This window comes from Odontomachus brunneus, unplaced genomic scaffold (genome assembly GCF_010583005.1).
Source record: "Odontomachus brunneus isolate Ranch 3 - 2012 unplaced genomic scaffold, Obru_v1 Obru_scaffold_083, whole genome shotgun sequence".
NCBI lineage: Eukaryota > Metazoa > Arthropoda > Insecta > Hymenoptera > Formicidae > Odontomachus > Odontomachus brunneus.
In genome coordinates this window covers 649,465-662,133 of record NW_022639533.1, presented here as the reverse complement: position 1 = coordinate 662,133, position 12,669 = coordinate 649,465, and the positions used below count along the sequence as shown (strand labels likewise).

At 43.5% G+C, this 12,669-nt stretch overlaps 1 protein-coding gene across 3 annotated transcripts in view; it reads right to left on the bottom strand.

Moving 5' to 3' along the window:
- LOC116847778 (inositol-pentakisphosphate 2-kinase) overlaps positions 1 to 12,669 on the bottom strand; it is a 166,170-nt gene that overhangs the window by 57,356 nt on the left and 96,145 nt on the right. Inside the window, exon 1 of one of the 3 annotated variants that reach the window (XM_032823134.1) lies at positions 931 to 1,781. The exons of the other annotated variants lie outside the window; for them this stretch is intronic. The gene's annotated coding sequence lies outside the window, so the exon portion shown is untranslated. Of the gene's footprint in view, positions 1 to 930; positions 1,782 to 12,669 lie in introns of those variants that run through there. 3 annotated transcript variants of the gene reach the window in all.

The window sequence follows — 12,669 nt, the reverse complement described above, 5'->3', positions numbered from 1 at the left end:
TATATATATATATATATATATATATATAATCGCCTCGAAATGATAATCGCGCGACTTAAGGGCATGTACACGTGTCAGGGGTATGTGTATGTGTGTGTTTGCGCGTGCAGGGTGTAAGTGTCTGTGTATGCGTGAGTCGTGTGTTACGTGTGTATCTACATTGTTTTTCTTATAGTTTACATTCGTAGAATACGTTTCTACAATATATAGCGTGTGTTTTTAAATACATTTTAGAATTTGGTACTCTCGTCGAGACGACTCGTCGCGCCACACTTGCCATACTTTCGTCCTCGTTCCTCCGTTCGGGCTTTCGTTCGCATTCGTGCCGATCCTTCCTTCCGCTTCTCGTACAGCAACACTCGAACTTTCCCTCTTTCGGCCAAATGCTGCCTCCACTCGTATTTGCATTTTCCCATCCGGCGCGATCGATCGGGATAGTTTACGAAACGGTACTGAATCGCGCGGCGAATGAGAAAGACGCGATATATACACACACTTCGGAGAAGAAAATGACCTCATCTCCGTTGCTACTGCGCTGAAGATTGCATCCCTGAAATCCGTTGGACTCGATCCCCGTTGACGCAAGCCAAAATTCTCAACTACCCCGAGAGCGAGTGGCGGTTGCGAGAAGTATCGGAAGCAGCTGCTGCAAACAGCGGAATCTCCAGCGACAAGCGAGAGACGTTTCGGGGCTGGCTGAATGCGGACGATTCGCTATGTGAGCCACGAGTCCATGCCCGTATTCTCTCTCTCTCTCTCTCTCTCTCTCTCCCTCTCTCTCCCTCTCTCTCCCTCTCTCTCTCTCCCTCCCTCTCTCTCTCTCTCTCTCTCTCTCTCCTCTCTCTCTCTCTTTCTCTCCTTACTCTCGATAAATTTGTCAAACGTCAGTTAAAGTCGGAAGCATCACATATAACAAATGATTTCACGTACCTGGAAATGTGTGATGTATGTCGCTGTCGACGTCGTAGTCTGTCCTGAATCCTCCGTCCTGGTTGCCCGATCCAGCACTTTGCTCCTCGTTATTCCATCCTGGCACTCCGAATACTCAACCTGGCCCTGACACTCGCGTAAATTTCAAATCGGGGAAATGCATGCTAACGCGATGCCGGCGCGAGAGCCCGGTCCGATTAAATATTTCAAGAGCAGGCGAAATATTTTTATCACCCGAGACGCGCGGGAATTGCGACCAACGCGCCGATACACGTATCTTCGCGTCGCGCTGTTCGTCACTCGTCGGCTCGAAGCGTAATGACTCGGTTATACGGAAAAGTTCGCAACGCCCGGGACTACCAAAACAATGGACGAAAAAGGGACTACGTCATCTCGCGTCAATTGTCAACCGTTGTCGCTCGCGAACGTGACTCGCGCAATGATAACAATCAACACACGCGAAGCATCGCCGACCTTCAAGACGATCAATCACATCTTCGTTATATACTTTTCCTAATGGGTTCCATAATGGGTTTCCATTATGTTTCGAGCTAATGAACAATACATCGCATATATTAGTAGTATATTGCGTCGATACGTTAAATTATTGTTCCCGGCAGGCAATTGAAATATTTCGTCGGCTTGTAAAATACTTGATCGAACTCTTCTAGTGGACGTTACGTTAATTAACACGCATTTTTCTGATCAAATCCACGCGAGTGTCAGCGCTAGTGTAAGTGCCACGAGGGAACAGCCAGGAGCTAGCACATCGAGAAGCCAAGACAAGTCAAAAGATACATCATATATTTCCATACTGTAAAAAAATACTTGAAAATTTACGTGTGGGATATAAAATTTATTCACAGAAACAAAGTTTATATTTCACAAATAAATTTTCGTATTTTTTTCAGTGCAGGTATGTTAGATTAATCATATTATATAGAAGTTTGAGAATTAATACATTAAATTTTATTTGGCGTTGTTTCAATTGACATTTAATGAATTTACTGGAAGATATCCGAGTTAAAATTCAAATGGATATTTGTACACTGAGAGAAAAAATAAGAGATATTTATTCGATGCGTAATAATAATATATTTACTCACTCTAATATACATATTTTTACATTGAGAAAGAATATTTTACATTGATTTTTTTTTTTATTCAATAAAAGATTTCTAAAAATCTACGTGTTTTGTTCAGTTTTTTATCTAATCTACAAGTACACACAATGGCGGATGTTGCCATCAAAATTCATCCACCATATTGCACGTGATCATTCACCAAATTTCCTTAATTAATAATTCAAAATTCTATGTGGTAGTTTGCGAAATAGAGAAATTTCGTGTTGAGTTTGATGAGTTCTACCTGCAGACAACGGGTGTGTCATTAATTATTAAACAACTTACATAACCACGGCATTCGAATTAATCCGCAAAATAACCGGATACTCGAATATTGGAAATAATTATCCGTACACCAGAATATTAATTCTACTATTCGGTCGGATCCGGAGAATTCGAGCGGTCGCGAGAGGACATTGCCGACAGCGACGATATTTCGCACCTCGCGAACTCGTTACTCCCCGCCGCGCGTTTCCCTAACGACCATATTCGCGCGACCATAGTCCGTTTATGGCACAGACCCGACATTAGACGCGAAACGATGAGTCACGCGCGAATGAAGTCATTTATGTCGATAATAAAAGGGTCCTTGAACCGGGCGCGAACGCGCAGACTTTCGAAAGCGCTAACGAGCGCGTCGACACGAAAACGCGACTAAGTCGAAACGAAAAACTGTTAACTACTTCGGTAACCTACACAGATGTAGCAATGCGTATTGCACCTTCCGCTCGCCAGCCGTCCCCTACCTATCTTCGTCGTTAGCCAAACCGTCGACGCACAATGTTGCGAAGAGCTTGCTTTCATGAAAAAAAGTTGTTTTACGAAATGTAACATAGAAAGTTTTTCTTCTTGCAAACTAAGAGTATAGCGTCTGAAATATGATAAAACGCATAAATAACACAAGTTTTTTTGGTCAAATACTGACCTAACAGTTCCAGGAATTGGAGCGAATTAAAAGAACTATCGTAAGTAAAATTGTATCTATATCAAAGATTCATATTCTTCATAGAAAATTAGTACTAGATAGTTGAATTCATATTTTAACAATATCTATATATTGGTCTTTTAATAAGCTAATATCGATAAGCTAGTATTTGATACCTTTCATATATGCATATATGCATATATGGATTATGATGCATATATAAAATATATGCATCATAATCCAAGTTACTGATAAATTTCACAAAAAGAACAGAAATATTTAATTATGTCACGTACATTGAGTTACACTGTATTAATTCTAGTATACATTGTAAGTTTGAAACATTATTTACACAAGAAAAAATAGACTTTTTGCGCACGAGTTCACTTTTTTTTAAGCGATTTAGAAGTGAAAAATTATATCCAGAATGTAAGTGCTGGACACGGGAGACTCTAGTTGAATCCACTAGAAATTGATAGACAAAACATTTTTAAAACAGAGATGTAATTACAATTAAAATTGTTTTATTAACTGTTTCTTATTAATAATTTTCTTATTTTTTCTTGTTTTATTTATATAGTTTTAATTTTAATATAGTATTAATTCATTTTAGTATAGTTTTCATTTTAAGTGACAAAATATCAATTATATATATTATACATAATTATATATAATATTATATAACATTGATATTAATAATAAAAGTAAATAGTATATCACTTTTTCCGCAACTGATATACCTCCTTCCCTCTCACTGTCCTAACTGCTCCAAATTTAGCCAGTGACTATAAGAAAAACAGTTTTCCGTATAGAATTTATGTTTTTAAAATTTTAGATCGAAATCTTAAACAGATTTCAAATACCGATTTTTGTCCATAAAAACTAACACTACGCAACACTGTGCGACGCGTCGGTCGCCTCAAAGAAAAGTCGCTGGCGCAGCGTCGCCATGATAATCTCATTACAAGGCCGATTATCTTATTATATGCGCTTCGTCACAAGTGCTTAGAAAGTGGGATAGGTGTGGTTGAATTGCGACGATGACAATGAACTGACACATGTGCAAATTTAACACGCGTCGTTTTCTACAATCAACCACGAGCGTGAGCGCAAACACATGTGCGTTAAAGTTTAAACAACAACGTACCATAAAGTGTTTATCAATCATTATCACGTCACGCGCACACATATCCGTGACGCGTAGTCGACTGGTAGCGATTAGTGCCCCTACAAGACAATCTGGCCACTTATCCCTCAAAATGACGTATTTGTGTGATAAGGATAACTCATGCCGGTGAAGTGCCACACGAATATTAAATGAAATGTGCCCCAAGTCATTTTTTCCATTTTTTGTACCATGATTATAATAAACCTTGGTGTTTGAATTTGTTATTGTTACAAACGCGCGCGCCATGATAGTATATGACCAACAGCAACTTATTAAACGTAAAACAAAAGTGTTGAGAATTATCCTTTTTCAAAAGAGTTAAATCCGTAAATGAGTTGCTTTGTAATCTCATGATTATAGTGATGACACAATATAATGAACCACTGCGATTGATTCCGCCATCTTGAGGAGTCTGCGAGCTGAACCAATAAAATAAGGCTCATAGAATGGCTAGACACTAATATCGACGTACCTTTTGAATTTGTACGACCCGTTATCGCTTATCGTTGATCTTTTGCGGCGCGATTTTTTACGAGCGGGACAAACTACTGGCGATTCCAGATCGTTCGTGATTTCGGGGAGAAAGAGAGGGGATTCATGAATCTCTTTCCCACAAGTGAATTCGCGAAAAGTAGGACATAAAATCGCACATAAAATGCATATACATAGCATAAGACCGTCTCGACCAATAAGCATTTAACATAAAATAGTAATATTGATTTGCAGAGTATGCTCATTGATCGGGATGGTTTTATGCCATGCATATGCATTTCATGTGCGATGACCCTAAGGGCCATTTTCACAATCTCCGGTTAACTTTAATTACCGATAATTCCAGTGGAATTGATCAATCGTATTTGTCGTTCATCAGAATTAACTAATCACGGTTGACACTTAACCGATAGTTAAAGCTAACCGGAGATTGTAAAAATGGCCCTAAGAGCGCTTGCAAATACTTTCAAGTTGGAAAATTTCCACGAGCTTAAAAGAGACAAGGTTTGTGATTAATATCGTGATAAAGCAATGTTCTTTCTTCACGGTTTGACCTCAAACTCCGCGAAGTCGCATCCGCGAAAGCGGGCGCGACACATCTGGAACGCCCTGTATCGCGACTTTAATGGCACTTTATATACGTATATGCGCTCGTACGCCATGCCGGCGTATCTATAAGTAGTTTGCGACGTGGCGGCCAGAACCGAATCGTCTTATCCGTTTTCGCGTAAGGTTAACGACCGCGAGGCCGTCGCGAAATTCCGAACGGATCGGAGCGCAGGAGGAGAAGAGGGGAGGGTTTGCGTTGCACACCACACGATGCACTCCCCTGGCCGTCGGTAATTGGAAACGCGGTGAATTTCATGTCCACGAGCAGAACCGAACTTCTCGAGGACTTCTCATAAAGCGCCGTTCGGGACGATTAAGCCGCGCGAGCACGGACGCGAGGCAATTAAAACTTCCCAATTTTGCCGTTTCATAACGGGATCCCGGAGAGAGAGAGCTCTTAAATAATATTTACACATCATACCAAGACAGCACGGCGGACAGATGGATCGATTCGGCTGCTCTCGCCCCGCGTACGTAAATAAACATGCAGCTGTGTCCGGCTCGCGACTGTTTCGGCGCGGACAAGTTCGATTCCACGAGGATTCGTTCGCGGCATTGGCGATTTGCGCGCGCTATTCGACGTTGCGCAAAAACGACATCGTCGCGACGGAGTGCACTCGACATGGGACAATGCGTCGCGTCCCAAGATGTGTACAACGGAGAGCGAGAAAAAAGTGACGGCTACGGAGGCTCGCCGTTGCTCGATGATAAGACGGGGCGAATCATCGAGCGAGCGAGCGAGCGAGCGAGCGAAAGGGAAGCCGGGATGATGATGAAAAGGAGAAGGAGGAACAGCAAGAATGGGGGATCTTGTTCCCTCTGGTTGCAGCAATCGATAAGCGCAATTAAGACTCGCCTTTGGCATCGACGAAAAACACCAAGAGCCGAGCCTCTCGCTAATGACGGAAGAAGCGGAGGGAAAAGGGCCTTTGGCTCTTTGGTACCGACGAAGCGCCGTTCACTTAGCTTTAGTGTTATAGCCTTAATTCTGGACATCCTAGTACTGACTGAATACCTGGATATTACCTGGAATACCTGGATATATCCATCGGATATTACTCACGTACTCAGGTACCGGGATATTCAGGTATCTGGGCACCGGAGGATCCTGTTATTTACTTAAATTTTTATCGATTCTTTCTTCATTCTATGCGTAATGTTATTAGGCTAAGGTCAGCAAAAAGTACAGATACTTCATGGAACATTTAATTTCCGTGTTAGAACTTACCTGAATAAAATATGCAATATGTGACTAAGTAGACACTCTTCCTTGACTTTATTTCAGTACTTTTGTATGTAAAATGGTGAGAGGATTATATGGATTATATAATGTAAAGGCAAAGCCATGAGATGGCCGAAAATCCGAGTAGTACCCGTGAATTCGTGTACCGGGATATTGTCCGAAATACTTTGAATCGTGACCACGTTAACGACAGGCTTCTCGAGACAATGATTCCGTATATTAAGGGAATCATATGAGGGACAAAGCTAACCCATTATTACCTATCCAACCGCGTGATGATCGTTTGCGCATTCTGCACATGGCCGACGCGTGGTCGTAGGTTGTGTCACCCAAGATCGAGCGGCGATTCTATTCTCTCTCGTCCTAATCGTCCTCTCTCGCTGAACACTCGAAAGATCGCGACGTTCACCGTCGTGAATCGAGAGCTCGGCCCGGCTTGCCGGTCGTGCCGGTCGACTAGCGGCAATCACTCTTCGTGGTATTACGCAACGTGGACGATTGGCGCATGTAGTTGGTCGGCATCAGAGTGATACACGGTCCCAGCGAGAAGCGAGCTCGGGAAAGAGGAGGTCGCACGGAAGAAATTGACAGAGGAGGATGTTCAGGGCGGGGGAGACAGGGACTGCGAGACAGAAAGAGAGGCGAGCGAGGAAGAAGAAAAGGAGGAAGAGAAGTAAGAGGAGTTCAAAGAAAGAGAGGAGAGGTGGGAGGAGAGGGGGAGAGGATGTTAAAGAAAAGAGAAGGGAGGAAAGAGAGAGAGGGGCGAGTGAAGAGACGGGAAGAGAGAGTGGTAAGGATGTAGGTAAACTAGACCGGCGAATCTTTTGATACAATTAAATCCTCGTGTCATTATCTCCTTCTTCAGCCTGGAGAATTATTCGATATCAAAGAAGGAAAAAGTGACGGAGTCCAAGAAAGCAGCTGAGAGAGGAAGGAAGAAGGATAGGGATGTATTCAAGGGGAAAGAGATCTCGTGCCGAATGGAATCAGCAATTCTAACCTACAAGGGGGCCACTAACCGAGGAGCGGGCCAAGCCAAGCGACGTCAAGGGGCCGGGGCAACAACCGACGTTGACCTCCATGACAACCATCATCGGTGGCTACGGCTGGCTGTGGCGATGGTGACGGTGAGGGCGACGGCGACGGCGGCGGTAGCAACGACGGCGGTTCCCTACCCCGGGCTCTCCTCTTTCTCGAGCACAATAATTCGCCGTCATTTCGCACGCCTCGACTTTTTCGCCGCTCGCGCTCGAGACCGCCTCCTATCTGTCCCACATCGTCGAGAGACCCGGGAAACCTTAAGCATGCCCGATCAGGTTGTTGAACCAAGTCTCCGCGTGAACGCGGAGAATACGGCCGCGCCGTCGTCGCCGCCGACGACGACGACGACCACGACCACGATACTCGTGCCCTTTGCAGAGAGATCTCGGCCTATCTTGACCGCGACCTAATCCAAAAGCTTTCTTGCCACGCCGCGAGCAAGATGTAATATAAAATCACCAATGCCTAGAGACACTAATAACATTGATACCTAACTCTGAATATTTTTTTTCTCGGTTTTTAATTACAAATATTTAAACTTTTAACGCAATATATATATATATATATATATATATATATATATATATATATTCTCGCTATATATTGAAAGTATTGGTTGAATCAATCAGAATTCAGAATATATTAACCAGACTTTGTGAAATATAAATGAATTATATTTTTAGTTAAAGTAACACCAGACAAATTTGATTACTTAAAACGAAACTAAACAAAATTATATCCAACATTTCTTAACATAAATTTTATTACTTTTTTAACTGAAAGATGTTTCTTAAAATATTAGTTTTTTTTTTATGATATTATATATATATTTTTTTTTTATAGAAGTTTGATTCAATAATGTTATATATATTTTATATATAAAGTTATATTTCTGCGTTAGTTTAAAGTTTATATATTTTTTATCTGAAAAACTCGCTTTATGTATCGTGGTGGGGAACCCGGGGAAGACTTTTGGGGGGCTTGTGGAGTCGTTTGCCTACGCGCTATACCACTTCTCACTAATCAATATACCTGTTGTGTTTCGTCTATTTATAGTGTAACCAGAAAGCATTGAATACTAGAATATATGATTATAATAACCAAAAATTCCGTTTAGTTCAACCTACAGTCGTTGACCAAACATGTCACGTTCGTCCAACCACGCTTTGTAATCACAATGAGCAGGATGTTATAACTGGATCAGCAGTAAACCAAACTCTGACCGTTGTTAGACCTGAATGTTGTCTGTGCTTGACTACCAGAATATTTCATTATGACAACCAGACATTCTCTGCGCTTGGTTCAACCAAATCCTGTTTAACCAAACACGTCACGTTAATTCAACCGTGGTTGTCTCTTCCGTGTGAGACTTTGCAACAGGCGCGACGCGACGACGACTGCAAATCGTCGTATGCAAATCGGCACGACGAAATCGTCAGCTATTACATCACAACGTAGTCGCGCGTCAGTGATAAGGCTGACAGTTGACGCGTATAAACCATCGTTCCACTTTACTATCCTCGTGATTCATCCTGAACCTTCTACCGCGAACTTTCAGCGCGAAGGAACGCGCGCAAGAATCGCGTATCGAATTTACTCGCTTTGCCACTCGACTCCTTTTGTCCTGCGGACGACCTGTCGCGTCACCGACACAGACCTCGATATCCTCGCGTTCGTCACAGAAGCAGTCCACTGTACTGCATTATATCAACCACCGACGATTAACCATCGTCGCTATTGGCGAGTAACGGCAATTAACCCCGCGGCTAATTCTCATTTTGCTCGAGCCAAGGCGAGAGCAGTCTCTCGTCGCGGTATGCGTGCGATGGACGACGTTGTTGGCACAACAAGCAGAGTCTCGCCACGCCAGCACCGTAATTAACCCTTAATTCGTCAGGGGAACATCGGGGAAATGCGAAAACAATGGTACCACTCAAGTCAATAGAATGTCGGACGCGTGATCGTGCAATTTCGCGCTCCCGTCTCGCTTTATTCTCCGTCGACGGGCGAATTCTCGCACGAATTATCGAAGAATTATCTGAGAGTGCGCCGCGCGAGACACATTTTACGCATATCTCCCAGGCCGTTACGTCACAGCTATTCTTTCTTTCACGCTGAATGACAAGCGGCGATCTCGCGAGTCCTCTTATCGGCTCGTTCGCGGAACATTCGGTAACGCTATCTCGTCGACGAAATTGCACGTTTGCGAGGAATAACGCGGCACAATGTTGATTCGCGCTCTTAAGACACGTGTATCCTCGAATTATCTCGATCGAGGGCGTTTCCGAGAATAATTACGTCGGAGATCCTGGGTGGAACGTGTTCGCGCGACGGTGTAGGATTTCTCGATTTCTCGCGTACGTCCGTGTTCCGGCGATATACACATATACGTGCAGAAGAGAGAGAGAGAGAAAAAAAAACAAAGAGAAAAACAGCGTTTCCGCGACAACGCGCGTGCAATCGCGAGAGACGTGGATCGCCAGAATGAATAACGGATAAATAATCGATAACCGCCCGGTCTCCGCTGTGTGTTGAACAAATCCGCGCGCTACAGCCGCAAAATTTGGTCATCTTTTTTTCGATATTTACTCGATAAACACGGGCGTGACGCATCGTCGCTAATAAAATACTCCGCGCAAAACCATCGGCGCGGCCTTGCGCGCGGACGCCGCGACACTTTGCAATAATCGACGCGCCGCCGCGTTACTTCATTACTAATTATTATTCGCATTGTATTGAAGCTTATTGACCATTCGCACCGCTGCGCAAATCGTCCAATTCGAAACGTTTAACACACGTAGTGTTCGCGCCCGACTTCAAATGTTGAGACATTTGCGTGACGTTTATTGCTATTTACGCCGTTTCGTCTGAACTTGCGTAAATATTTGCAACGTTATCGAAAATAACGAAAAACGATAACGGAACGATACATATGCATGCACGCACGCACGCACGCACGCACGCTCGATTGATCGATCGGTCAAGGTGATCAGGATGCGCGAAGTAATCGACACACGTGTTTTTTTTTATATTCATGAAATTTCATAAGCACGAGGCCTTTTGTTTTTATTTTATCTCTGTACAAAAACAGTCGAAAAAATTATAGATATTCTTTGTTAAAGATTTAATTTTTTCGAGCTCACGGCATATGTACAAGCGGGAAATGATAGCCATTATAACCTAAGAACTAAATATAATTATACATTAATATATATATATGTATATATATATATATATATATAAGATATAATTCATTACAATTAATAGTAACCTACGAGAGTCTACAGATTCGAGTATGTGTAACTGTATGGTACGGTGTATCGCGCGTGTGTGTGTGTGTGTTCTTGTATATGTATGTTTCGGACATGTGTACAAATGTGTAATGGTGTTGTTGTTTTGTATCAAGTGTGTACATGTGTAGACTTTTGTAAAGCGAATTTTTTTTATACAGAATTTATCGAGTGGCGTCTCGCTCGCAGTCAACGCGCAGGAACGAGTGGATTTCGGATTTTCCTTTTGCTGTTTTTCTCGCTGTCTCTCCCTTCGTTCTCCTGACAGTGCGCTACTACTGGCCACCCTCAACAGGGCTGCCGAAATCGGAGCTCGCTGACCTTGGGTCGCGCGCGGTTAACTATCGTCTCTCACCCTGCCTCCCTATATATATATATATATATATATATATGTATATATATGTGTGTATATATATATATATACACATATATATATATCGTAACCCGGATATGCTAAACAAAATCACTACTTCGCTAATCGGTATTCGTATAAGTAATTCGTCATCACAAGTATATTACCACGGGACCCGCGGCCCGTTTCGCCCGAACTAAGCATCCCTGTCGGGTCTCACCTTCGCACGCTCTCCTAATATCTTTCCTTCTGATTCTCTCTCTATCTATCTCTCACACACTCACAAATCACTCTCACACACTCGCTGTCCTTCTCTTTCACGCCGTTGTTCTCATTTCTTTGTTTCGATACTAACCACTGCCGCATCGACAATTTCACTTCGCCGACAGTCTGTCATCTTTTACATGTTCGTACTTGCGGTTGCGCACACATACCCACTCTCACATACATCCCACCCACGCTCTCTCTCTTCTTTTCTCTCTCTCTCTCTCTCTCTCTCTCTCTCTCTCTCTCTCTCTCTCATCCTTTCATTCCTCATATATTCACAGAAAACAATTTTTCCAAAGAAAGGGAAAGCACTCGGCGAAAAGCCGGCTCTCGAGCTCCGTTTCTTAAGCTCGTGTTACACTAGCAACTGGCAACTGCGTCTGCGTTCGCGTCTAGAACTGTCTCTTGACAAATCAGAAAGGAGCTGCTGGATTGGTCAAGAGACAATCGTAGACGCAAACGCAGAAACGGTCGCCAATCGTTAGTGTGATACAGGCTTTACGCCTTTGCGATTCCTTCTCTCTCACGCGTGACCGAGGGGAAAGAAAACTCAGCTAGGGTGCATACGAAGAAAGGGTCATTGATGCGACGATGCGCCGCGGTGACTCAAGGTTCGGAGCGTGACGCGGTGACGACGTTCCTCCTCGAGCACGGACTTCGGGTTATCGAGAAACATGTGGTTCGTATAATTCACCGAAGCGATTTAACGACTATGTAAAATTAAAGCTGACGCAGCGAGGATAATTTCGTAATAACCACGACGACGACGACGACGACGACGAAGAAGAAGGCGACGTGAACACTTCCCCCGAGTCGGTGAGCACAATACGTGCGGCTCGTCGTTGGAAAAGCGGAATACAAGTCGCTTTCCCAACGACGACGGTCCGAACTATGACTCACCGATTGTTAGTCTTCTTTTTCCTCTGCGTTGTATCACTGGATATAATAGAGACGGGAAAAGAGATACGGTTAATCACGGCCGTCTCGCAGGCTGACGGCGACGTCGACGAGACGGAGAAGCGTATCTTTCTTCATCTGCCTCCTTCTTTGTCGTCACGACGACGAGACGCTGGCCGTGTCGTCGAAAGGCGAGAAATACGTCACGCTCCTTTCATTCGCGCGAACACGTCGCAAACGCGTCGCCACGTCAATGGTGGTAATGGTGACACAATTATGTGTGTGTGTGTGTGTGTGTGTGTGTGTGTGTGTGTGTGTGTGTGTGTGTGTG